Source organism: Ochlerotatus camptorhynchus, unplaced genomic scaffold (assembly GCF_037179485.1).
Source record: "Ochlerotatus camptorhynchus isolate MF236.1 unplaced genomic scaffold, CSIRO-AGI_Acam_v1.1 ptg001210l, whole genome shotgun sequence".
Classification (NCBI taxonomy): Eukaryota; Metazoa; Arthropoda; class Insecta; order Diptera; family Culicidae; genus Ochlerotatus; species Ochlerotatus camptorhynchus.
The window spans coordinates 1-6093 of NW_027041565.1; positions in this window are offsets into that span (position 1 = coordinate 1).

Sequence of the window (6093 nt, forward strand, 5' to 3'; positions counted from 1 at the left end):
TCATCAGCTAGTGCGGGTGATGAATAACATCCGAAGTAACAAAGCTGTATCCAAGTCCACAGCCATGGCCTTGTTAGACGTCGAAAAGGCGTTTGACAATGTCTGGCACGACGGACTTATATACAAGCTTTGTAACTCCAACTTTCCACCATACCTTGTGAAAATCACCCGTAACTATCTCCAGCAAAGGTCGTTCAGGGTGTCGTTGAATAGTTCCCTTTCGGGACAATTTCCGATCCCAGCAGGTGTTCCGCAAGGGAGTCTGCTGGGACCACTGCTTTACAGCATCTACACGTCGGACATCCCTCCTCTAGGAGACGGTTGCGTGTTCTTTCTGTTCGCAGATGACACCGCGATAGCCGTCAAGGGTAGGATGCCTCGTGAAATTACGAACAAGCTGCAACGATGCCTTGACACCTTTACTGATTATGCCACCTCGTGGAAAATCAAAATCAACGCCTCGAAAACCCAAGCGATCATGTTTCTTCACAGACAATCACCAAAACTTAAACCGTCTCCCTCCTGTACCGTAATAATGGATGGTACAAGGGTCGAGTGGTCCACTGATGTTACTTATCTCGGGATGTTGTTCGATGAGAAGCTCCTGTTCCGCTCGCACATAGAGAAAACCCTAGTTAAGTGCTCCGCCTTGGTTAGGTGTTTGTATCCGCTCATTTGTCGCAGATCCCGCCTCTCAAGGCAAAACAAACTGGCTGTTTACAAACAGATCATAGCCCCCGCGATCTTCTATGCCGCCCCGGTGTGGGAATCGTGCGCTCAGACCCACAGGAACAAAATCCAGGTTGCACAGAATAGAGTGTTGAGGATGATCCTAGATCGTCCATTCGACACAAGAATAGCAGACCTCCATCAAGAGGCAGAAATTCCCAAAGTAGATTCCAAAATTGATGATATGACAACTAAATTTATTCAAAAATGCAATCTTTCTGAACATGCTTTAATAAGCAATTTGTACATAGTAGGTTAAGTGTATATAGTAGAGTAGGTTAGTTTTAAGCTGTAAATAGTAGTATTAAGTAGTTTCTCTTCAAATTCTAAAAACAAAACAAACCAATCCCACCAAGGTGGTCGACCGTGTACTAAGTCTAGGACTAATTCTGTAAAACAAATTTTGAATTTTGCCCATACCTAAAGATGAAGAAAGCAATTAAATCACTTAGTAAAAAAATTATATGGTAATCGTCCAAGTTAAACTAAAATAAAGATCATTTAAACTAACTAACTAACTGCCACTGCTCATTAACGCTTCGGACGGCGTGGCGCTTGGTCCTGCTTGCTGCAGGACCAAGCGCCACGCCGTCCGAAGCGTTAATGAGCAGTGGCATGAGAGCAGCGCTGATTTATATCTTTTCAGGTTCAAACAGAATGATGTGCAACCAAGTGGTATTCGTTTATGATGACTGGGTTTGGGAAAAAGGCTTATTTCATGAAATCAGTGATAAAATTATCATTTGTACATTTTCAAAAGTTTAATTACAGAAAAATTGGAAAAATATTTATTTCAACAGGTTCGTAATGTAATATCCTATCGATTGGCGTATTTGGATTTTAATTTTATCTATAAATGACAAAGTTACAAGCGTTCAAAACCTAACACTCCTTCACCACACATATTTTTTAACTTGCACCCCAGTATAGTCGACAAAGACGTAGTTCTACGTCAAAAGGAACGATCGCTCGTTTACATAATCTGCCTGCACTATTTATTTAGGAATCATAAACCGTGTTGAGGTGATTCGCTGTGACATGCTTATTCTCGTAACCACTTCGAAACTTTAAGTGCACAAATATCAGCTTCAACGACACGTGCACCATTCAAATTGTTACTCCACGTTTGCTGCACTGCAGCATACATGTAATAGTAATTTCAGATGAAATGGGGTACCGATTTCCGAGATATGTGTAATTGAAAATTCGAAGGGGAAGTGCATGTATAGCCTGATAAGTGGTTTAGTTTTCCCAAATTTTCCAATTCAATTTTTCTGAAAATGGCAGTTTCTGGCAGCCAAAATTAACTTTGGTGACGGGTATATATAAAACATAAAAACACTTTGAAATTGTAATGACGCTTAGACTTGACTCGTATTACAAAAGTCAAGAATGTCAGTCGAAAACGTTTAGAATCGCCTTTGGAAATTGCTATAATCATCTTCGAAAGCGTCTGAAATATCCAGCAGGAACGTCTCTGGAACCTACGTTGGAAACGCCTTGAATTAAGGTAGAGACCGTTCGGAATCGCTACCGTTTGAAACCTCCATCGTAAACGTTTGGAATCTCCGTCTAGAGCGTCACGAATCTAAGACGGGAAGGTTTCGAATTACGAGAACGTGTAGAAGCACATTCAGGAACGTCAAAAATTTCCTTCATATCTGGTCTGGAATCTCCGTCGACGTCTGGAATAACCACTTACCCGAATTATCTGCACATAAATGAAGAAACGGCTATTATGCCACCCAGGCCAAATCACTCAAAACAACAGCACGTGGTAGGTGTGATATCTATCCATGACCATGTCGAAAATATTTGTGAAATACTGAATTTTGAGGTCTGATTAAAAACCGAAATGAATCATATAAATGGAGAATTGTCTAACTAATATCAACTTTTCGCAATTTTGACGTAGGACTACGTCTGTGATTTCTATATGGGGGTACACTTTGTGAAAACTGAAAATGGAACATGTAAGAAAATTTGAAAGATTTTGAACGTTAATAACTCAGCTGCCCCTGGACCAATTTCAATAATTTTATCACCAATCGATCAGATATATTTCTACGCACCATGAATATAAGACTTTATCATTTTTCAAAATGTCACCATTGAATATTTCACGAATGTTCAAATGTTGCTTTGATTTTTACGCAACTGTTGCTGCGAAAAGCGATTTCCCTAACACAGATTTCAAAGTTGAATTCCATCCGGTCTCACCAAACGGTGTTTATTCAATCACCGCGTGGTGAGTGGTGGTGTTCTCCATACACAACTAAAGGCTGCCTGCAAGCAGCGAGCAGCAGCCCACATGAGCAAGCATAGAAGGAGACTGACGATGCACCGCTATTGATCGGAATCAGTAGCTCTTCGTGAGTTGCTGTGGGCAATCTATGTCAAACGCGTCATACAAAAGAGTATAAGCAGAGAGAACCCCACTCAAATTCCTATTCTTGCACAAAACACAAGCTGCTGCTGCAGTTAACAAATAATATTTATTATATAAGACCACGTAGTGCTACGTCACCATTGCGCACAACCCCATAGGGCTTTCCCTTATAGTTTTTTCGAAAGTTTATTCCTTGGCTTCTTTCATTTGACGTAGGACTACGTCTTTGATTGCTATATGGGGTTACACTTTGTGAAAACCGAAAATGGAACATGTAACAAATTAAGAAAGATTTTGAACGTTAATCACTCAGCTTCCCCTGGTCCAATTTCAATCATTTTTACACCAATCGATCAGAAATATGGCTACGTATCGATAACAATGCTTTAGAATGTTGATTTTCAACAATAAACTATTGAAAAACTGGTAAATGTCCAAGATTGTCCAAAAGCGTCGAATTAACTAACAAATCCACCAATTACCTACAATGCATATGCTGCTTCCCCAGCACAGTCGTCAGAGAGTAGTAAGTAGACGAAACAAGTCGAAGTGGCATTCGTCTCCGAACCTCGGGCGCGTGCGAATAGGGAGTACGGAATTGCGTAATATTTTGCACACTCATCGCCATATTCAGAAACACACGAACGCGCAGTTAGCTACCTGTAATATAGACAACCAGCTCTGCCGGTACCATATTTTTTCATTTCTCATTGGTTACTGTGTATAGCCAATAGGAAGCGAGAAAATTTGGTACCGGCAGAGCTGGTTGTCTATATAACAGGTAGCTAACTGCACCTTCGCATTAGTTGCGATTCACCCGTTCAACGGTAAACATCGGTGTCGGTGTCATCCAGGGCCTGCCATTCGTCGTCTGGCTCGACGTGGTGGTGTCAAGTTCATCTCCGGCCTAATGTACGAGGAAACCCGAGGTGTGCTGAGGTGTGCCGAAAAAATGTGATCCGTGATGCCGTCACTGAATACGTCATCATCATCTTACAAAGGCACCCTTTTCAGGGCCACCAACATTTTCCAAAAGAGTTAATTTTCTGATCAACTAAAATTCATATCAAAAGGTTCTTTTCAGGGCAATCATATAAACAGAGAGAACCCCACTAAAATTTCTATTGCTACACAAAACACAAGCTCTTGCTGCAGTTAACAAAAATATGTATTATATCATAGCACGTAGTCCTACGTCATCATTGCGTACAACCCCATTGGGCTGTCCCTTGTAGTTTTTTTAATAGCGGTATATACGATATTTTCACGATTTAATGGATTTATCGATAATGTAATTTAAACTCTTTTTAACTCAGAATGTTGATTTTGGCATATTAGTTTTAACTCCATTTATGAGCACTTATTCACTTGAAGCTTTCGAAGAACTTTTTGATGCCCTCTAATGGTCTGTGTTTGTATTACTATGGAAAATGCTCTTAAAAACTTGTCGAATCTTAAATATTAGTTAAATTCATTAACTCTGACCTGAAATCTAAGCAATTTTGATAACGTCAATCATTTGAAAGTTTAACTACGTCGTTCAAGTTCCTTTCTAATTGTATTGCTGATTAAATAATGAATTTACTCAGAATTTCTACTTCAACTTCTCAAACTGAAACTTATCATATTGAAATGATCGTTAATTTTACTTATCTTGTTTAGATTATGCCTGTACAATAAATAGCTGCAGTTAATCACCTCCATCACCCGGAATGCAAAACATGCAATCCATGCTCTAGTCATAGCTTCCTTCCACAGCTCAACAACAGCATCAACGAGCCTCGCTTCGCTAATACTTGAAAACACCTGCCACCAGGTAGACGAAAAGTGTCGAAGCATTCCATCGATGACAGCGGAATGTCATGTGAAGCAACAACATTAGTGGGTATAGTTGCGAGCTCGAGATTTCCTCCCTTGATAATATGAGATTGAAGGAATCTCAGTTCCGGAAGCATTTTCTCGCATCCTTGCCTTGGGACAAAGTTTTGGAACGGAACGCGAAACACGCTCGAGCGTTGAGTGTTGATGGCTGTCTCGAAACACGAAAGGCAGCTAGAAAAGGAAACGAACACGACTCCATGCACTCGCTTCGGCACGTCGAGTTGGATACATAGTTTGAAGAGTTCCGGGCGGGAAAAATGATGCTCGATACGTGAATTCTTTCATCACAACCAAGTGAGAAGCTTTTCCACCTTTCCTGTCGTCCCTCGAGTATGGTAAAAATGCACTCAATAGTCGAGAACTATGCACTCCGATATATTTTGCCCACGGGGAGAGAGAAAGCGGCATCAAATGGAGCGAAAATATTTGATCAAACAATTCCAGAAGCTGTTGTAAAGAAAATGTTCGAAGTGCATATAAGTGAAAGCGAGACTCTCGACGCAATGGTTTTATCGATTTAGTTGGAGTAAATATTTGAAATACATAAAATTGTTGAAATTTTCGTCTATCTATCAAATTATTATCTGCAGTCGATCTAACCATCGTAGTCGCATGCAGGTCCCGACCCAAACAAAAAAGGTCAAAACAAATATCATGCATGATTTATGTGCCTGTTGAAGCGTTTAATTTTGCTAGACCTTGTTTGGCCAATGCTCCATCCTCCAGTTGCCTTCTTTTGTTTGGATAAGGCTTTTTGTTTTCGTTTTGCCTAACCCACGACTCACCGTTATGGTACCGTTGATACCTGATCGGTTCCTCAATGATGTGTCCATTTTTCCGTTCATCGCTTCAGCCCACATAGCAGTGACGATGGTGACTCCATTCTCGACTGTTTTCCTTCCACTTGACGTGGTTGCGCGTGATTTGGCAATGAGGTGGGTTGACATATTGGGGTTTGCCGACCGCACCTCACCCTTCCCAGGATATTATGCCGACCGAAGGGTCATTTCTTGGGAAATCATAACCTCATGATGTGGTTCAGTGATTCAGAAAAACAGGGGATCAATATTGGGGCTCCCATTGCCATTGGTGAT